Source organism: Gorilla gorilla, chromosome 9 (genome assembly GCF_029281585.2).
Source record: "Gorilla gorilla gorilla isolate KB3781 chromosome 9, NHGRI_mGorGor1-v2.1_pri, whole genome shotgun sequence".
In the NCBI taxonomy this organism is placed as follows: domain Eukaryota; kingdom Metazoa; phylum Chordata; class Mammalia; order Primates; family Hominidae; genus Gorilla; species Gorilla gorilla.
This window is the reverse complement of record NC_073233.2, coordinates 91,549,877-91,572,627: the sequence shown is the minus strand read 5'-3', so window position 1 is coordinate 91,572,627 and position 22,751 is coordinate 91,549,877. Positions and strand designations below refer to the sequence as shown.

General features: G+C 38.5%; 1 protein-coding gene across 22 annotated transcripts in view; it reads left to right on the top strand.

Moving 5' to 3' along the window:
* Positions 1 to 22,751, top strand: part of DLG2 (discs large MAGUK scaffold protein 2) — a 2,193,106-nt gene that overhangs the window by 1,956,992 nt on the left and 213,363 nt on the right. The window contains exon 1 of one of the 22 annotated variants that reach the window (XM_004051904.5): positions 11,278 to 11,596. The exons of the other annotated variants lie outside the window; for them this stretch is intronic. The gene's annotated coding sequence lies outside the window, so the exon portion shown is untranslated. Of the gene's footprint in view, positions 1 to 11,277; positions 11,597 to 22,751 lie in introns of those variants that run through there. 22 annotated transcript variants of the gene reach the window in all.

The following is a 22,751-nucleotide window of genomic DNA, read 5'->3' as shown; positions in this document are numbered from 1 at the left end:
TTTCTAAAGAGTGACTCAGAGCTTTTCCTTTTGACAGCAAACCCTCTGAAAGAAAGACAATAGCAATCAAATACTTTGGCATTATTCACCCGGAGAGCTAAAAGCTGTCTCTGCCTTCCACATTTAGAGTGTAGGATACTGCTTTAAAAAGCACTAAGCAAGGACAAAACAATGTGATTGGGTCACATCTTTAATTTGTATTACTTTCCCTTTTATCAAAAGGGAAGTGGACAGGGTACGGTGTCCTCCACAAAGAAGGGTAGGAGAGAAGGGTGGAGCAGCAGGCACAGAGCTGCCTTCGCCGTTCCCACACCCTACTGCTGTGCACGGTTTGATTGCATGTTGCCTGCTGTTCATTTGGCCCTTCCTGAAGGGACTGGAGGGCAAAACAAGGACTCTGCTTCCCCAAAGTTGGGGAAGGTAATTAGAAGCTGCATACTACACTCAAACTGTCCAGCGACTATTCAACAGTACTAAAATAATGCTCAAATTCACCAGACAACTTTTCCTGTGTGCACTCATGCCCCCAGACCCAGCATGGTCAGCCAATCTACAGTGAATTTATTTCAGGCATGTGACAAGGGCTGACACTTCTCCTCAATTTGGTACTGTAAAAACTAACAATAATATGTTAGTTATAATAAGACCAGTAGCTGTTACAGTCAAAACTCAAAAAAAAGGTTTAAACAATCAGAAGCTTATTTACTTTCTCAGAAAGTCTAAAGCCGGTCTTCTTGGCTAATGGGCAACTCTCCCCTGGTCAGTGATTCAGGAACTTTGGCTTTTCCACACTATGGCTCCTTCATCTTCAACATGTAGCTCTGAAGCCAAAAGATTCATTGCATCAAGCTAGTAGAAGGGAAACAACATGAAGGCTTGTGAGGGGAATATTTTTATGGGCCAAGCTTGTTCCCTTACATTGGCCAGAACTCACATTCCCTTGGCCCAGACTCAGACACATGGCCACACCTAATTTTTAGGGTAGAGTCTAGTTTTGTGCTCTAGGAGAAGAGGAAATGAGTTTGGTGAACCAGATAGTCTCTGCCTCAAAGCAATAATGACAAAAATTAACATTTATAAAGCATTTATTTTGTGCCAGGCATTGTGCTAAGCCCTTTACCTACATTATTTTTAAATTCATATACCATATTATTCACTTGTTTAAAATATACAATTCAGTGGGTTTTAGTATATTCACAGAGTTGTGCAACCATCACCACAATTTTAGAGCATTTTCATCATCTCCAAAAGAAACCCCATAACTATTAGCAACTCCTCATTTCCTCCCACCCCCTACCTCCAGCCCTAGGCACCATCAATCTATTTTCCATCTATATGGATTTGCCTATTCTAGGCATTTCATATAAACAGAATACCTACATTCTTTTATATAACCCTCACCATGATCCTAAAAGTTAGGCATGTTATTACTTCCATTTTACAGGTAAATTTACAGAGAATCACGCTGTTTAAATGATTTGCCAATAATTTTAAGCCCTGCTCATCATTGAACTCCATTATGCTGTACTGCATCCCAGTCATAAAGAATAATCATGCCATGATTTGTTGCAGGGAAGGGGTGTTTGTTTGCTTGTTTTCTAATGACTATTATGGCAACAAACTGACTTCTTTATAACAGGCTCCTTTACTGAAATGACAGGCACTTAGGTGTCAGAAAGCTTCAGGTTTGAAACTCAGATCTACCACTTACCGGATACATGCAAAATATACACTGCTTAGTTCCTCTTGAGTCCCAGCATCTTTATCTATAAAATGGGAATAACAAATTCCTGTTTGCAGGGAGGAGTCAATGAGATTAACATATGTGAAAGCTCTTCTCACAACTTTACATAGTCCATGTCCTGCCAGTGTAGTTGTCCTTGCTTAGAAGTGAAGTTCTAGCTATAATTGGGCAGCCACAGAAATTATGTTCACATGTCTGGGTCTTCTGGATACCGTCCAGGAAAAAATTATTGTAACTTGCACTTTTCGGTATCCACATTACAACCCAGGAGTGGCCGAAACCCTTGGAGAATCTTCTACAATGAGAATGAGAAAAAAGGGAACATATTCTCCAGGACAGCAAAGCATATGCAGAGTATCTTCTATCGGCTTCTCATCTCCACTGGGCAGAGCAGCTTGTTACAGGCACCTAGAACCAGCTGAGCCAGTGTAAGTTTGAAGTTCGTTGGGAAAGAAGATAAGCTGGCTGAGTTTCTGTAGGCAAAGAGCCAGTAATGAGGTTTCCAGCATTCCATCACATGTCCTTTTCATCACTTTCAGCTCAGCCAGAGACAGCAGAGCCTCATACGCAGGGGCCAAGTGTGTATTTGAGAGACTTGAAGAGGGAGAATGAAAAGTATTGTGAATGAGTGAATTGTACTTTTGTTCCATTGACCTGTTCCCCACCCTACCCTGTCCTTAGCCATAAATATTTTAAAAGCTAGATAGGAGAGTACAGAGAAGACAGTGGAGGCAGTGGGGAAGTTATATTACGTGTGGCTAGTTAAGTTACATAGCCAGAAGAGGCCAGAAGAGAAAAGTGTCCTGAACTCTAGGTGAGATCAAGTGCATATTTCAGTCTTAAAAAATTATCCTAAAAACCTCTGATTCTGCCATTTCCTAAGTGCATGGACAAGTGGCAACTTCTCTGAACCTACATTTCCAGATAGGATTGTTATTGGAACCATGACTTAGAGCCATGCAAGCTGCAACATGCACATGTCCAGTAGACTCCAATCATATACACAAGGGGCCAGCAAACTTGTTTTGTCAAGGGCCAGATACTAAGCATTTTATATTTTATAGGGCATACAATCTTTATTGAAATAGTCAACTTTGCCATTGTAGTGCAAAAGCAGCCATAGACAATACATAAATACATAAATGGATGTGGCAGTGATTCAGTAAAACTATTTGTGGTCATGAAATTTGAATTTCATGTAATTTTTATATAAAAGTTTCATACAAAACAGTATTATTTTCTGATTTTTCTTTCTACAAACTGAAAATGTGAAAAACATTCTTGGCTTATAGACTATATAAAAATGGACAGTGGGACAGATTTGCCTGCAGGCCATGGTTTGCAGACACCCCCCCCACCCCCACCCACAGCATGGACCAAAATGTTTGATACCCTCTACAGAGGTACAATATGGTGTCCAGATTATTGTAAAGAGCAAATAAGTACTTGTAAAGGCATTAATGTAGTGCCTGCCCCTTATAAGTGTTCAGCAAGTGGTTATTATTACAATTAGCTCTTTTAAAAATAATGAATATTAACTGTCTATTTGCCACTGCCTTTGAGCGGGGAGAGCCATTACATTTAGGTTGTTTAACATTTCTACTATATTAAACTTGTATTATAATTAAAATATATATTAAAAATAAAAACTAAAAAACTGGCTTGTACAGATAGTGGCACTAGTAGGCCACAGAGTTTTTGGGTTTTTTCTGATGTCCCAGTGTTGCTGCTTCAATTCCTAGATATTTCTTTAGTACTTGGTCTGTGCTTCTGGGTGCTCCATAAATGAATGAGATTAGGTCTTTTCTGTCTAGGAGATCTTGGTATTCTTCAAAGTGATTATACGCACCCCAGTGGTAGCCAAGACCTTCTCTTTTTATTAATTTTTCATCACAGCCTTTAAATTTCTGTTTTGTTATATGTTTTATAGTGTGCCACACTGTGACACAGTAATACAGTTACACAATAATTTATATTTTATGTATATAAAAATACATAATTTATATTTACATAAATATTTATTAAATATTTTAATAAATATAATATAATAAATATATATTATAATATATAATAATATAAATATATATTATATAAGTATATATAATATATATTTATGTAAATATAAATTATGTAAATATTAAGATAATGGGTGAGTATGCAAAGTGATTTTAAATGATGGTGTCAGCAAGCAAAGTTTTGAAACCACTGGTTTAGGAAGCAAACAGATAAATATATCCCAATGGGAAACCAGATTTGGTATGAGTGATGAATGTTCTTATTCACAATGACACAAGTGTTTTCAGGACATGAACTGACATTTAGTCTGGTGTCTTGTTTTGACATTTAATGTAAGTACATTGTGTGAGAAACAAGATAGTTTACATTTTTTTTATTTCATAAGAACACAACAGCTATATGAAGTAGATAATATTATCCTCATTTGATAGATGAGGAACCAAGGTTTAATTCAGAGAAGTTAAGCAACTTGCAAAGGTCAGCTTGAATGAATCAGGACTGTCTAACTATAAAGCAGGACATTTACCACTTTAGCCTTCATTGCATTGAAGAAGTTCATAAAAAAAGATGGTTAGTCTCTGGTATTCCTACTCTCAAGTTAGTCTTTTTTTTCCATCACATGTACTTACGTTATTAAGTGCTAAATGGATAAAATTTCACTCCTCCAGAGTTCCGTGGTTAATCCCCCACCATCTCTTTGCATATGCTTCTTACTCTGATTGCAACACTTGTTGTTTGGATATCTCAATATCTCCTACTCATCTATTAAGACCCAGCTTAAGGCTCATCCTCTCCTTCCAGAAGCCTTCATGACCTCAGTCCCCAGACTGAGTTATTAGATGCCATTCCTCTCAGCCTCTATAGCACCTGAATGAAAGTCCTTATAAAAATATGCTATGCAGCTGTGTAGTTGGCTATTATCTATTAAGTTTATTACTCCCTGGACTGAGAGCCTAAGGAGAGGGAGAATATGACCTTGATTACATTGTTCTTCTGGCATTCAACATAATAATGTAGTGCCTGGGACATCGTAAGCCCTCCATATATACTCACAGAATGAAGGAATCTCTTCTTTACTGATTTGAAGTCTGAGATAACTTTGGCAAAGGGATAGATTGAAATGGTCTTAACTAAGGTTTCTCAGGATAGGACAAATTGGTGGTCCCCAAATTAGATTATAGGGGACCAGATAATGGATAAACAAAGAAGGCAAACTCCTGTATGTAGGAAGGCTTTCTCCTTCTGAGTTTTCTCAGAAATTGAAGAAGGTACACACACTCATACCATTCAAATTTATATTAATGATGTATATGACATCAATATATATTAATTTCTATATATACTTATGTTTATATGTATGCACACATACTCATGAACACGAATTCATAAAAATAGACTGCCACAATTTCTATAAACTGTCATGGATCACTGAATGTTCAATAAGAGGGTGAAGTTTATTAACACTCTCCAGGCTGGTCCATCTTGCAGAGTCATCCAGTTGCTGTAAATCTCCTTTAGTCCTAAAGCCGTTTCCCTTCTGGATGCATAAATCTTCACTTCTTTCTTTGAAGAGAACTAGCATTTACTGAAAGCTTTTTTATGGTGTTCTAGTTACTTAACAGAGGTGATCTCATTTAATCCTCAGACATTTGCACAAGCCCACAAATCCTGAACCCAAAAGAAAATGGATCAAGTCAAAAGCAAGTCAAGAATTTTACTGAAAACTAGGAAATCTATACTAAAAAGGAAGGGGGCAAGACTAAGGAAATTTCTGAATTAATGAATATTGTTAAATTCAAACAAATTCGTTGCATGGGATTATATCAGAATAATTTCATGGTAATTAATTGAGATTGTGACCATTGATGTGGACACTTTGTTTATGAGCAGGGACCTCTACAGTTGACTGAGAGCAAAGCTTCTTCTCTCTACCAAGTGTGTTACTGTTTGTGAAGAGCTTCCTTTTTTTTTTTTTTTTTCTTTTGAGACAGGGCCTTGCTCTGTCACCCAGGCAACACAAGTGCAGTGACGTGACCTACCTCACTGTAGTGTCAGTGTGGCTCTCCTGGGGTCAAGTGATCCTCCTCCCTCAGCCTGTTGAGTAGCTGGGACTTCAGATGTATGCCATCATGACCAGCTGGTATTTTTTGTTTGTTTGTTTGTTTTAGTGGAGATGGGGCCTCACAGTGTTGCCCAGGCTGAGGACTTGTTTCATAAAGGGGACAGCACTGGAACATTTGTCTTCAGACATTTATGTTTCATAAACCAGAAACACTTCAGAACAAACTTCTATAGGCCACAGAACTGCCAACTTTTTATCTTGTCAATAAAATGAAAGACATTAAAAAACAAAATAAAAATTTACGAAAAAAATCCAACTACTGTTTATTCTCACCATCATTTCAGAAGTAAAAAGAACAATACCAAAACAATAGGAAGAAAAAATAAATAGCAGGAAGGCAATAATTCTATAATAAAAGAAGGTCATTTTAGCTCAATGAAAAATCACTGCATCCTACTTCCTTTTCTCAGTCTGCTCTGGACCAACAAGGGCCAGGGACCAGTGTCTAAGAACCACCGCCACTGTGCATAGACTTTGAAGCGGTACAGATTTTGAGTTAAAGCCCGGCCCTGCCAATTTCTAGCTGTGAAACCTGGGGCAGGTTACTCAACTTTTCTCAGCTGCGATTTCCTCATGTACTAAATGAGGATAATATCTCACTGACTATATTCATTTCCTAAGGCTGCTGTAACAAAGTACCATAAACTGGGCGGCTTAGAACAAGAGAAATGTATTGTTTCAACATTTTGGAGACCAGAAGTCTGAAATCAAGGTGTTATTTTGGCCATTCTTCTGTGAAGGCACTAGGGAAATACCTGGTCTAGGCCTCTTCTCTGCCTTCTGGTAGTTTTTTGGTTTGTGGCACCATAACTCCCATCTCCACAAAACGTTCTCCCTGTGTGCACCTCTGTGCTCAAATTTCCTGTTTTTATGAGAACATCAGCCATATTGAACTAGATGGAAGTAGTGGCCCACCGTATTCCAGTGTGACCTCATCTTAACTAATAACATCTGCAACAATTCTATTTCCACATAAGGTCACATTCTTGAGGTACTGGGGGCAAGGACTTCAACATGTGAATTTTGGGGTGACACATTTCAACCCACAACATTGACCAATCTCTGGAATTGTTGTATCAAAGTCATACACAGGATAGGCTGAATATATTAGAAAGTACCTATAAAGCATCAGAAAGAAAAATAAGGGAGGGTCGTTTGTTTTTAAAAAACAAGTTATAATTGAGAAATTTATAAGGTAGGGACAGTAAGAAATTTGTGTAAGGATATAGGACTAAGAAGTAGTGAAGATAAGACTTCAAATACATTCATTTTATAAATACATATTACATATAACATTCATTTAATGTGTACATATTATGTGGCAAGTCCTGTTCTGGTGCTGGAGATTCAACGAAGGACAAAAAACACAACGACCCTGGCCTCATGGAGCTTACATTCTAGTTGGGTAGAGGAGCAAAAGTAAAGAAATAAACAAATAAATATAAAATATTTCATATATACATTTAATATACAATATTTAGTATATAATGTTTAAGCAGAGATAAGTACTATACATTTTTTAGAAGTCTAATAAGAGGGAGAGATAAATGGAGGAATAGAGGATGCTGTTCTATACAGGATGTCAGAGAAATCTCCTCTTCCAAGGAGACACTTGAGCAGATGGAATTCTGGCTGCAGTGAAAGGAGCAAATTCCAAGTGAAAGGGGAGCTGCTGAAGGGAGCTGAGCAAGGAGTGTTGGTGTCTGAATTTTGTTTTAAAAACATGGCTGGCTGCTGTGTGGAGGAAGGGTGGCAGTAAGGCAAGAGTGGAAACAAAGAAACCAGTGAAGAGGTGGTTGCAGAAATCCATGTGAGAAATTATAGTGGTATAGATTAGGGAGATGAGGGTGGAGATGGAAAAAAGACTGAGGGTACATTTTGAAGACAGAGTTGACAGGATTTGATGATGAATAAGGCATGGGGTGTAAGATAAAAAGGAGAGTCAAGAATGACTCCCAGGTTTTTGGCCAGAGCAACTAGGTCAATGATTGTGCCATTTATTTAAATGGTGCATACTGGGAGTAGAGCAGATTCAGGAGAGGAAACCAAGAGTTTAGTTTTGAGCATTTTAAATATCAGAAGCCTATTATTAAACAATCAAGTAGAGATGCTTAGATGTGGTATGCAGCTGGATATAAGAGTCTGGAGCTTAGAGCACAGATTGAGACTGGAGATCTACATGTGGTAGCCTTTGATCTACAGATGGCATTTTAGTCTTGATACTGGATGGCTAGCCTTGGGAGTGAGTATAAAAAAGAAGTCTAATGACAAACTTGGGGACACTCAAATTTAAAATAACAGAAAGCAGAGAAGGGCCCAGCAAAGGAGACCTAGAAGGATAGATTAGTGAAGTAGGAGAAAAACCAAGGGGGTCTTGATAACCAAACAGAGACAATGATCGATTCAGGGAAGTTGTAATTGATTCTGCCAAATGCTGGGAGAGGTTGAATAAACTGAAAACTGTGCACTGGATATTGACTTTGTGAGTGACAATGTTTTCATTTACCTTGATAAGAACAATTGTAGTGGGAAGCCTGATTGAAGTCATTAAAGGAGAGAATGGGATGTGAGGAAGTGAAAACAGACACTAATGTTTTATGTTACCTGTTGCCACAAGTGCTTAGAAGCAGTGGATATGAGAGTTAAGAGAACAGGTGCTGTAGTCTTAGACCTCAGCTATTATTGTGACTGTGCCATCTGTTAGTAAGTTACCTAACCTTTCTAGCCAGAGTCCTCACCTATACAGTAAAGATAATAGTACAGACCATTTCAAAAAGTTGTTGTCAAGCTTAAACGAGAAACGTGCATAAAGTTTTGTATATTGTCAGCCCATAATAAGTGCTCAATAAATACTAGCACCATCACTAATTTAAGCAAAATATTGATACAGCTTCAAGGCTCTACATAATTCATTATGTCTGAGAGTAATTGTTGGTTGAAGTGGTAATTATGAAAGAATATGTAAAAAATTATGATTATTCGTGACAGGGGAACAGAGAAATGCTACAATATAAGAGTTATCATGACTCATATATATTAATTTTTCATGGAATGATGGTGGTATAGCCAGGTAGCAGGGGAAAACGGACAGGGAAGAAATGGCTCCTGAGGAGATTTGGGGGCTAAATGTAGGTGGAAGGCACTGAGAAGACTTCTAGACCAAGCCATTTCAGATAATAAGTGGATACCTACTTCAGACGTATAGGAAGTAACCATTGATCTTGTAGCTGTAGTTATCACCTGTTCTTTGTTTACATCTGACTTTTCTTACCAGTTTAGAAGCACATGTCTTACTCCACCCCTTACCTCCAATTATATTTCTTACCTCTGCTCCTGTAGTACCTACTATTAAGTATGGTCAGGAAAGAGGGCATCTCATCCATGCATATTCCAGACCCTCTAGTAAGATGCTCAGAGGAAAAACTAAACAAGGAGAGAACAGACTGTATGTGAGCAAATTAAGTTGGCCACAGAGTTATTCTCTGGAAACATGGAGCTAAGAAAATCTCTCATGTCTAAACCTGCATATCCTGCAACATTACAGCATCACCTTGTCCCACAGAGGGTTACTTCTGATGGCTCTCAAGGAATGCTGACTGCATACCTTGAAGATAGCAGTTTCTGATCGGGAGGAGCTCATCAGATAGAGGCCTCACCAGTGGCCAAATACTAGGTTATACTGACTTACGGTAGCAGTTAGCAGTGGAACGTTCAAGACAGAGATACCTGTCTTCCTGCTTGGCACACCATGACTTAGTGGCTGTAAGTGTATAGTTACATATAAAAGTTCATTGTTTTTATGGGTTTTGTGGTAGGAGCTTGTTTGAAAAGGGTGAGAGAAGCCAAGATGGTCTCACAGTGGATAGCAGACATGTTGTAAATTTGCTTTCTTGGGCTGATGAATTTATTTGAGTAATGGTGGAAGTAAAGCAGAGAGAAGCTAGTGAGCTGGGCCAGCAGCCCAGCATAGAGCCCTGGGCCCTTCGTTCTCTTATAGAAAGCCCATCTCTGGTAGTGAGATGTTAGGTCTCTTTAGGGCTTTTTCCCCTTCACTGGCTGGCAGGTTAGAAGACTCCTTAGCACAGTAAAATTAACATCTTAAAAGGTAGTTGAGGGAGAAGGTGTGGCAGAAATTCATTTTGTCAAAGGAAATACGGCAGGAATGAGAACCATTTGGGGGTACATACTATAAACTAGGCACTATATTTTCTTGATATTCTCCATTTAGTCTTGTGATGTAGGTTTTAATATACCCATTTTACAGATAAAACAATCTGCGTTATAGTAAATTAGTGGCAAAGACAGGGTTAAACACAATTCCGTTGAATCTCAAAACTTATCTTTTTATCCTTTCTACTAAAGGCCATAGTAAATCAGTCTGCTCTCATTGTTCATCTGCCTCTAGCAGTTTAGTGTAAAACACTACTTGGGGCCAGATAATATATATGAGTCTGGGCTTTGAAACTAAATTGCGTGGAGTCCATTAGAGCTCTGCCACTTAACAGATATATGATCCTGCGTGGATTAGTTGACCTCCCTGAATCTCAGCTTCTTCTCTGCAATATGTTGCTCACGATAGTACTTACCTTACAGGGACATTTTGAAGATTGAGTCAATACATGCTAAGCATTTAGAATACTGCATGGCACCTAAAATGTGTTCAATAGATATTAGCTATTATTATCCAAAACATATTTTCCAGTGCTGTTATTCAATGAACCTAAAAAGGTTAAACTGACCTTGTCAGGGAGGGAACAAAAAGCTCAGGCACTGCTCCCCATGAAGCCTGCCTATTAATGATTTTTGGTCAACAGTACTGTTTATGATTTCCAGTCTTCTCGTTTGCTGGGCTTTCATGCTCCAGAGGCAGCATGGTAGAATAGAAAGGCACTGTACTTTGCCATCAGAAGACCTGGGTTTGGGTTCAAGTTCAAATCACACTTTGTGTGACCTGGGCAAGTCACTTTATCTTTCTTGCCAGGGGTTCCTTATCTGCACAGTAAGGGGGTTGGACTCCCTAATCTCTAGGACTCCTTGCATTCCCTAAATTCAGTGAATACCAAACAAAGTCATTTAGTCTCTCTGATCTCGGGTGCTCATCTGTACTGTAGCACTCCTGATACCTTCTTTAGTCACTGAGAGACTCAGTGAGAGTGAAAGTGTTTGGTAGACTGTGACAGGCTATGCAAATATAGGAGTTGATCCTTACTATTAAGAGCTTTAACCCTGAGTAATACGCCTTGCTGTACGTGCATTGGTGCAGGGGCTTTTTCCACATTTTGTTGTCTTTGCCTACCCCTCACTGAGTTGGGTGGATCCACCTTAACAAGGTGTAGGGGAACACGAGCAGAGGGTGGGGGTACACTACTGATGGTGGGAAAGCATCTTATTGGTTAATAGTGGTACATCCCAAACACCAATTACTGTCACTGCTTCTAAGGCTGATATATTTATCAGGATGAGTTACAAGGAAATATATGTACCCAGTGAGCGAGAATGCTGCATGGTCACCCCCTGTGATGTAAAATATGAGAATCTAGGAGGGGCTGTTTTATAATTCATCAGGTTCCGCTAGTGAGTTCTGTCGTAGTCTTAGTTATAAAGGCAAGTGTGAACCGGACAGCAGACAGGAGAACCTGGCACCAAGGAGACGGAGAAGCTGCCTTTGGTGCCTCCTGCCTCCTCCCTGCTTTGTTCCAATAATTTTGTGCTCGGTAAGTTCCTGGCTTTGCAGCTAATCGTTGTTGTTGAATAAGCTTGGCAAACGTACCCATAGTTTGGAATAGGCACTTGCTGTCAGAAGTGTGTGTCAGTGTTTGGGCTCCTGACAAATTCCACACTTTCCTTTTAACGAGCAAAATAGCTTAAAAGATGAAAGAAAACCCGATGAATCAATTATTCACCTTGATCCTTGGAAGGCTGCTTTCTTTGGTTGCTAAAGTTTCTCAGGTTTCATTCTATCAGTTTCATTTGTTGGGTGAGCTTTGAAAAAAACAAGTCTCTTTGTCACGAAATTGTTTTTCTTAGCTGCCAAAAGGAGGTATGTACAGGGTGGTTTGTCCATCCCCACCCCCCTAATTCACTCTCCTCAGCAATCGGCAAATCCTAAAACAGACCGTTTGCCTGGTAACCAGCTCCAACCGAGCTGAACCTGTGCAAGGCAAGATTCAAATTGCAATCTTTTGTGTGAACAGAACTGAGGGGCTGTGAATAATTGGCATTGTGGCGATTATTGTGAAACTCAGTATGGTGGTAGTCCTGCGTTTTGCCGGGATGGGATCAGAATCCAATGAGATTTGCATTTGGCGTGCCTGTTGATGATGTGGGAGAGGGAGTGAAAGAAAAGACTAGATCGTTATGGAAAGAGCTGTACGACGTACCCGCAGGATGGACAAATGCAGAAGGCTTGACTGTTGTATTTGCATGACTTGTGGCTGGCTGTTTTCTCTAGTTTCATTATCACCATTAACAATTACCTGAAGCTGCATTTTGGTCTCATTTGGGTGGGCTCCGGGTATTTGCTCCAGGTCCTAGCTCCAGGCGGGATGCGTGCTAACTCCTGGTCAGCTAACTATAGGAAGTCATTTCCTCTTCAGAAGGAAAGAGAAGTGAAAGCTGTACCTTCTTAGACTCTCTGCTGTGTTGTTTTGCCTCTGTCCAAATCTCATGGAAACCGACAGCTTGACGTACTTTTTTTTGCAATAGCAGATTTAACTCTGGTGTCATATGGCATATTATATATGGAAAGGAGTAGCAAGGACATTTTTTTCAAATGTTTCAAGTGTGTCTAGCTTGTTGACATTTGCTTTATTTCACTGGCAAGTAGCTACTGTCTTCTAAACCCATAATTGTTTGTCCAAAGTGTTTACCTGTACACTATCGTAATTTCTCTTTACATGTAGAATCTGTAGATGTGACAAATGTCCTCTTTAACCTCAAAGAAAGCAACTCATTTTAGCATCTCTTTGGAAAAAAATGTATGCATTTTTTTCACCAAAGACTTAGCTTACTCGTTGCTTTATTTTTTGCATAAATATTTTGGTTATCGGCACCACCACACTTCCAATAAAGTTATTTCTCCTTTCTTAGTATACTTTCTGATTATACCAAAAACTTGGCAGATTTGGAAAATGGAATATATATTTTTTCAGGAACACTTTTTTGTACATGCTTCTTTTGTCCATAAATAGCTTTTCCATATTTTCTGTTTCTCTGAATAAGTTCTGCTTAAAGAGCAGAGGAGTGATGTATTGTGGTTGGCACTTAGGGGTGTGTAACCTGAGACTTGGTTTCTAATCCACAAGCGGCTGCCCCACAAGGGGTCTGTAAAATGTCTTATGTTTGGCTCAAAGCTTCTGGATAGAGCAATAATGATTAAGATAGGAGATTCAGCAAATCATCGCAGATACAAATGAACATCTGTGTTTGATGCTCCAGCCAGCCTATGACATTTTTTAAAGCTTAGGTCACACAGCTGAAGGGTCCTAAAAGTGTTAATATATCTTAATGCCAAGAACAAGGTAGTTTATTTGTTGTAAAGTACCTTTGAGCTGTACTGTACATTAAATTTTTTAAAATTACACGCCAGACTCCATGGTTTATTTTACAGCAGTATCTGGGTTTTGATTCAGTGTGGTTTTATGGAAAAATAAACCTATGTACCAATCTCAACAAACTGAATTTCTTCTCATTCGGTGGTGGTTTTTCTATTTTCTCCACCCACCCATGATGAACTCTATTTATAGCAACAAAAGAAAATTTAGTATGAGTTATTCCCAATTAAATTTACAGCAAGGCAAATATAAGCTGTGACAAGAACCCTCTTACAGGACACATACACACAAAACCATGTCTCTCAAAACAGGATTAAAAGCGAAAGAGGCAAATGTTAATTTTGCCTACGTGACACATATAATTTCCTTTGAGAGGGTAGGGAAGGTGGCAAAAAGGACAGGTTTAAAGGTGCTGTTCAAAGACCTGGCTCAGCAAGGTGTAAATGGAAAGGGCAGGGGTTCTGTGTCCCCAACCAAGTATTATTGTCTGCACCTCACACTCTTTATCTGTAAAATGGAGGAGGGGAAAATTAGGAGAATTAAACCAAATTGATGATGTAGGTAAAGCAAATAGTATACTGTTTAGCACAAAGTGATGCCCAATGAAAGGTAATTATTATTGTTGTAAATTGTATTTTGTCAAATATATTTACTCATTTTGATGTTGATTTTGAAAGAAATTGGCATGGTAAACAGGAAGATTATACAATTTTTTAAATTAACCAGATAGACTTCTTATAACTAGATCATTTTGTGTTTTTGTTTTTATTTTGGAAACTTAGTAAAAACAGGGTTATTACCTTTCTGTTCACTTTTAACTAATTCCTAGAATAGTATCCAAAATCCTTACATAATTATTCAAAGAATACATTTTATTTCAAATAGAGAACATGGAAATAAACTGATGCCAAATAACATATCATCGCTTTCCACGTTATTTGCCAAATAACAACTAGGCCATCATTCCAGTCCTAACATTGTATTAAAATACCTGACAATACTAGTAAATATAGTTTATGATGTCCCAGGCACTGTGCTAATGGTTTGACAAGCATTTTCTCATTTAATCCTCATCACTACCCTACCAGTTAGATCCTGTTTTGCTTTCCGTTATCAAATGAGGAATTGATAAAGAAAATTGTGTTTAAATATACTACTAATGTAAATTGGCATATAGCAGTGCTAGGATTTACACCCACGCCTGTCTGATTTCAGGATCCACACGATGACCAACATGTTGGAAGTATGCAATAGAGTTTGCCCAGCTCTTCACACTTCCATTTTGGAATCTTGGCCCCATATCTGCTTTGATTCCTCTCCTCATATGTTTAATCCCTCTCAGAGTTTAGGGAATATTTTAAAAATGAAGTTGGGGATTTCCTTGCTCTCACTTTTGGTCTATGCCAGTTAAGATCACATTTTCCTGAGCCATCTCTCCTATTTTTACCGAAGTATAAAATTTGGTATAAAAAATGAAACATAAAAAGTTCGTAAATCTACCAAATTCAAGGCAAGCTCTGAAAGTTCCCCTAAATCAGTACCACCCTTTGAACTGAGCAAATTTCCCCGTATCTGTGGCTTTAGAGGAGGCTGTAGGCCAAGAGGATGGGCTCACTTAGATCTTGCTCTGTCCCTTCTGGATCACATTCAGGGTAAATAGGACCCAATAATTTTTTCCCCAAACATTCCTAAGCTCACTTTCAAGAGGTGTATGATGTGCCTCCCCAACCCGTTGCCCCCGAGTCTGAGGGGAAGCCAAGAGCCTTCTATTTGCATGAGGGTAGGAAATAGGGCAAGGGATGGATGCTGTTAATCACTGCTTGCACTCATGAGCTGAGATGTCCACACATCTGCGTGAAAGGTCTTTTGTAGTGCAGGAAGAAACTATGAAAAAGAAGAAGGGCTAGCCCAGGACTGGGAGCTTCTGCTTATGTTCTTGTTCTGGGTCCCAAAAATATGAGTCAGCCTACCTTGAGTTGCAGAACATTTACTTCTATTTCAGAGTAGTAAACTAAAATTCCACTGCGTTGGTTTTGTGGGGCTTTTGTCTGTTTTTGCTTTTGACTTTTTTCCTCCATTAACCCAAAAGAAATCATTTGAAGAAGGAAGTGGTCAAAACAATGATGATCTCAGGTTCAAGGGAAGACATTGGCTTTGGAAAGCAATTTTAGGATTGGCTGGATGAAAACTGTCTGCCACTTGTCTTTTAGGGCACTTGAAAACAGTTGCTTGGAGAGACCCTAGCTAATTTCAGGTGTATTTTCCTTATCTCTAGTTTTAAATTGCAATTGTAACGCTTAGAGCTGAGGACTAATAGAAAGCTGCCTGAAGCATCCAAGTGGAACCCTGCCTCACCGGGGAGGTTCCCCCTGTAGGAAGAGTCAAGTCAAAGCAGAGATGGCTATCAATGGCTTTGTGTGGCCTTATGCCATTACTACAGCCCCTTCTGTTTAGTGCATCATTCTCCCAATAGTTCCTTTTCATCTTATGTCACATTGGAGACAAAGACCCTCCTAAGGAGAATTAACAGCCAGGAGTTCTAAGCAACAAATCTTTTTGTAATTACTAAGAAATTTGAGGTTTGGGGGATTTTGTTTTTGTTTTTTAATGAAATGAAAGCTATTATGCAATTAACATGAATGATTTTTTCCTTTTATTTTTGTTTCTTTTAGTATTATTTTCACAAAGTAGTTTTCTAGGTGGGAAGACAGAATGCATTGTTGGAAGTATTCCCTACTACTAAACCTTGCAACTTTGCTTTCCTTAGCTATAAAGCAGGTATAACAATTCCTGTCTCAGGAAGTTGGGAAGATGTAAATGAGATAACTTTATTTCCCAGTATTAGCTATGCTCTCCTCCATATGAAAGTATCTGGCACAGTAAATACTTAACACATAGTATGCCTACATTAAGTGTTCACCCAATCTGAAAATACAGCAGTTAAATTGATGACTCTGTGAAGACTAATGGGTGCCATATTTATTTTGCCTGGAAGAGTTGGTAGTAGGGATGGTGCAAAGAGATAACAAACAAACAAAAGCAAGACAAAGCATGCCTTTGGTGGTAGTATCTCCATTTTATTTTTAGTTTCTTCTTTATGTTTTATTTATCATTTGAACTTTTAATAAACATGAATCATTCATATGATTATAAGAAAAGGGAAAACACACTTTTAGGAAATTAGGGGAGAAAATAGCTGTTAGTATATTGTGAACATCTAACTCTGGAAGAGTCAAGCCAAATACCAAAAAAAATGCAAAATACTTGGGAAAGCCATGTGTTCTAGTCAGAATAATCCAGATTACCTTGCTTTGTTCGGTCGTTTTCTAGTTCATTTGTCTATTATTAGTTATTTATTAAGCATGGACCACGTGCCAAGTGCTCTGCTGGGTGATGAGATAACAAAGATGAAATATTTTAATCTTTGAACTCGAGGAGTTTATAATCCAAGGGACATGGATAAATGGGCCCTTAGTTGCAAGTGTGATTCCTTCTCAGCCATGACAGTAACAGATAAGGCTGCTTTCCATTGTAAGTAGTGCCAACCTTGCAAAACAAAGTAGTTTTCTAGGTGGAAAGGCAGAATGCATTGTTGGAAGTATTCCCTACTACTAAACCTTGCACCCTTGCTTTCCTTTGCTATAAAGCAGACATAGCAATTCCTGTCTCACAGGCGGTTGGGAAGATATAAATGAGATAAGTTTATTTCCCAGTATAAGCTATGCTGTCATCCATATGAAAGTATCTGGCACAGTAAATACTTAACACATAGTATGCCTACATTAAGTGCTCACCCAATCTGAAAATACAGCAGTTAAACTGATGACTCAAACTGACTTGCTCAACAAAGGGAATATATACTCATAGTGGTGATTATAACTTAAAAGTACATCAGTAAAGCTAGCTTCAAGAGATCTGATCCTGTAGCTCAGCTCACAATATTGTTAAGAAATCCCTTTTGGTCCTGCCACACTGCCTGTCTTTGTGTTAGCTTCATACCAAGACTAATTGCCCTCATGGCCCCAGGACAGTTGCCAGTGACTCCTGGACAACTTGTTTTCATAGTCACATCCGGCTAGAAAGAGATCCTGGCAATGATTCCTAGAATTCACTTTGAAGAGACTGGCTTCTATCCACCCCTGAACATGAGACCAAATCTCCAGCCCCATTCTACAGCTTAGGTAGGATAAAGACAGTCTCCCCAGGACATTATGAGTCCTTAACTGAAATTTGGCAGCTGTTGCTGTTAGGATGGGATGGTGGTGGGGAAGGATGCTGGAAAAGCATCCAGCAGCCATCTATAACTTGTGAAATGTACAATACGTAATGTACAAATGTCTACTAGAGTTAGTACATAACATAATGGAATGAAGGCCAAGCATATGATGGTGCATGTCCTTAAATTGGCTTCCAGGAAGAGTAGGAGTTTGCTAGGGGAGAAGAAAGAAGGAAAGGATTTGAGGTAGAGAAAAATGCTCTTTGCAGTCACAAAAGCTAATGAAGTAATTGTTCAACTCGCTGCCTACTGTTCAACTCGTTGGCACTATTGCAGAAATCACCAGACAGCCAGAAGCCATGTGCCCAGTAGAATAAGGAACAGAAAACCTAAAGTATCAGTCTCACAAAAATTTGTTGTTGAAAAGTGACCATTGAGTTATAAGCTAAACCACAGTCAAATGTTCTGATTCTTTACAATGTGGATACAGATTTGGAGTCAATCAATGTGAACTTTAAAATATATGTTACCAGGCTCAAGAATTATTGTATTTTGAACAAAATCATCATCATCTCCTTCTTCTCCTTTTTACTTCTGATTAAACCTGCTCAGAGAAGATTAATGACTTATGCAGTAACTCAAGTGTATTTGGATTTTGATATCATGATGTTTGTGATACTAAAAAATATGATAAGACAAATAAGAATATATTTTTGTACGTGTTTGCTAATTGTATGGTGTATATCACTTCGCAAATGAGACATAGAGTAAAATATTTGTTAACAAAATGTCGATGCTTCGAAGAAAAATTAGACTTCACTCTGATTTCTGGATAATTCAAAGTTCATATAATTTATAAGTTCTTAAGCCTTTGGCAATAATCATCATTTCTTTCCACTGAGGAAGTAGAATAGTTCCTTCATTAAGATTGTACTTAATGGGCTTGGTAATAGTTTTCCGCTAAAATTTCTGTCTCCAAATTTAATTAACTACACTTTGGATTGTTTTCCCACTTTTACAGCATAGAAGAGGAAGTGACAAAACTGTTATTTACTTTCTATCACAAGCGTGATCATACAGTTCACAATTTTCTGGCATCCAAATGCAATGATAAAACATTCTTTTTTCACTCATGAAGCTTGTCTCAGTGCTGTCAATCCACCTACCTGGTGGGTATGCTCCTAAATATTCATTTTTCTATCTAGCTTCTTTACAAAGAACAGACAATAATAGCAATAAACAGAATCAAAGTATATTTCCTATTGCCTCTTGCTTCTGGTGTATAAAATCTGTTCATAAAACCTGCATCCAGGCATGAGTAAGTGCTCCCAGCCTAGCTGTGTCACTGAGGAGCCCAAGACTTCTGTTTTCACCCAGAAAACATGCTTGAGTCAGAGAAGGGTGCAGTGACCAGGTAGGAAACGCTTCCCAGGGCACTGGCTTCTTCCTCTTCAGATTAGACAGTTCTTCAGTGCAGAGAAAGAAGCAACTAAAAATAGTAGAAGGGTGACAGATAATGTTTATTTAAAAGCACATATGTCATATAAGCATTAAAAGGTACCATTATTACTATGGCATAACTTCATTTCCCCATAGCACAAGCCAGATAAAATCTTCTTTGTCTTGTTTTGTGGCTTCCTTGTACAAATAGAGAAAACTGTTCCTTGGATGAATTTCTTACCTTATCAGTAAGTGTGTTGAGTTCCTGACAAATAGAGGATGCCAAAGAAGTATCAAAGATGCCAGCACTAATATTCTGGCTGCAGGCAGTGCTTCTGCTTCTTAAAATATTGAAATATATTTTTGTTAGTAAAGAGCTTCTACCCTGGGACCGCTGAGTGCTCCTCTACAAGCTGCTTCACACTGGAACCCCTGAATCCCTTCCCTAGGACTCTCACACATCTCCATGATTGAGCAACTAAAGCATTAATACCTGGCACAGCTAGTTGTAAATATTTTGACATCACTTCTATGTAATACTCATCTTATTTTTAAAGAACTTATGGCTACAATTAGGGAGAATAACATTTAGACACAGAAACAATGTGTAACTAAGTATTAAGATGTTTAACGCAGCCCTGTATGAGTTTTTAAAAAGTGGTAAAGGAGGTATTTGAGGTTGTCTGGAAAGACAGGTCAGGGATTTGGATAGGGCAGAGGTAAAGGAGTAAAAGACAATGGCAGAATGTACAATTTTTAAAATTCATTTACTTAACAAATAATAACAAAATTCTCCATTTGTTTACTGCTGCTGTGTGCAAAGCACTGAATACATGTTATCTCATTTACTTCTCACAGTAGCACTACAAAAATAGAGGAGAAAATGAGGCTTGTTCACACAGTTGGAAAGTAGCAGGACAGCACATATGATACCCACCATTTCCCACAATGTGCAAGACACTGTATTAGGTGCTGGCATGGTGAATATGAAGATGTATCTTTCTACTTGTAAGGGCCAGTAGCAAACCCAAGGAAATATTGGCAGCCCCCTAATCGAATAAAGAAGTGCTAGTGGGCCTTCCACCATCAACAACCTCATTTTAAAATATTACAGGATAATGCATTATTGTCTTGCTTGCTTCAGTTGCCCCACTAGCAACATAAAGAGTAAAATGTGAGCCATAGGGTACTAGCTAAACTCATTATAATTTGATTGTCTGATCTTCCAACATTAGTCTTCTCATGACCTTTTCATAACATAGGACGTTAGAAAAAGCAATAAAACACAGTCAAAATGTTTAGCCTATGGACAAAGTGTTGCTTTCCATCTTTAAATGGAAACTGAAAGAGCGAGCCTATTTATTAATGATTCTATGGCAAATATCGCTTTTTTAAAAAACTCTCCAGTTATGCCCTGCACAACAATGAGCATGTGTTTGTCATGACTAAAAATTATATGGACAAATATATGTTTTTAGGCCAAAACATAGGAATTGCCTCATTTCTTACTAAAATACCTCACAGAGAGTTTTTTTTTGTTTGTTTGTTTTGTTTTGCTTTGTTTTGTTTTTGAGACAGTCTTGCTATGTCGCCCAGGCTGGAGTGAGTGCAGTGGCGCTATCTTGGCTCACTGCAACCTCCACCTCCCGGGTTCAAGTGATTCTCCTGCCTCAGCCTCCCGAGTAGCTAGGACTGCAGGTGTGTGCCACTACATCCAGCTAATTTTTTTGCATTTTTAGTAGAGATAGGTTTCACCATGTTGGTCAGGCTGGTCTCACACTCCTGACCTCGTGATTCGCCCGCCTCGGCCTCCCAAAGTGCTGGGATTACCGGCGTGAGCCACCGCATCCGGCCTGAGAGTTTCTTGAAGACAGGGATTTGATTTCATTCATCCCTGTATGCCTAGCATCTCACATGATGCCTCAACACAAACACACCAAAAATACTGGTTGATAAATGCCAGCTGATACATCCTTCAAAGGAGGATGGAGACAACATGAGATAGAAAAGGTGGGGAAGAATTTCTGAAGCTGAACTAGAAGATGATAGAGGAATTTACTCGATATATAGAGAAGAGTATTGTTAGGAGTACACTGAGCAATCTTCCCAAAATAAGTAAGTATGCTCACAGAGTTTGCATGTTTAAGAAAATCAAGGAGGCCGGGCACGGTGGCTCACACCTGTAATCTCAGCACTTTGGGAGGCCAAGGTGGGCGGATCACCTGAGGTCAGGAGTTTGAGACCAGCCTGACCAACATGGAGAAACCCTGTATCTACTAAAAATACAAAATTAGCCGGGCGTGGTGCCTGTAGTCCCAGCCACTTGGGAGGCTGAGGCAGGAGAATCACTTGAACCCGGGAGGCAGAGGTTGCGGTGAGCTGAGATGGCACCATTGCAGTAGCCTGGGCAACAAGAGCGAAATTCCATCAAAAAGAAAAAGAAAAAGAAGGAAAGAAGGGGAAGAAAGGGAAGGAACAGAAGGAAAGGAAAGAAGGGAAGGAAGGGAAATCAAGGAAGGCCTCAATGTTTCTACATTTTTTTCTCCTGGTGTCCCATTTCTCTAGATTTCCTTCCTTACTCCCTTCCCCTTTATTTGTCTTACCCTCCATTCATTCTTTGAAACTCAGGCTTCTTCAATAAATAATTGGCAAAGAAAAAAGAGACATAGGGGAAACACTTAAAAGTAACAAATTGTAAGCAATGAACATTTGTGTATTTCAATTCAAACAAAACATAAATGGTAAAACAAGTCATGACAATGAGACAATTGGAGATTTGGACATCAATTATATATGTGGTGAAAAGTTATTGGTAATATTTGAGATGTGACAATTGTATTGTGCTTATATTAAAAACAAGCACCCTTATCTTTTAGAGCTACACGCTGACATATGCATGGATGAAATTATTTGCCTCAAAATAATACAAGAGAGGGAAAGTGAGTAGGGATATTGATGAAACAAAAAATAAATAAGCATTATTTATTTATTGATTAATTGTCCTTCTGAAAGATGTTTCTCTTCCCTTCCTCCCCACCATTTGGGTCTTTCTTGCTATATCCCAAATACTCCCAGCTTATTTCTTTAACTACATTTATCTGATTATATGATAATTATCTGTTTTGGTGGATCTTATCACCAGAGGGAGCTCATTAGTAAGGACAGTTTTTTCTTTGTCCTTGCATTGACTGCTCATAGGAGGGGCTCAATAGTATTGGATAGAAGGATGAAAAGATAAATGAATCGATACAGACTCTACATCAGGATGTGTGATTCAAGCAGTGTGGGTTCACGTTGATTTCCCCTACATTCATCTAATTCTTAAGAAACAAATCTCAATTTATGTTCTATATACTACACAGCATTTGCTCACAACGGAAAGCCATAAATGCAGCACTCTAATTAAAACTAGATAATTCACACATTTTCATTTAATATTAATAGAATACCATGTTGCAGGGCCATGTTCTTAATTAGGATAAGATAGCATTGTACCAAACCCATTTAGTTGTCATAGTGATAAGGAAGATATAAAGGAAAACATTTTCCTTGTGTTTAAAATTTTTAAAAATTAAATTAGGGTTATTTGGATCTACTTTTTAAATATAACATGTACAAAGAAATGTACGTGTACACAGAAATACATACATCTATATATGT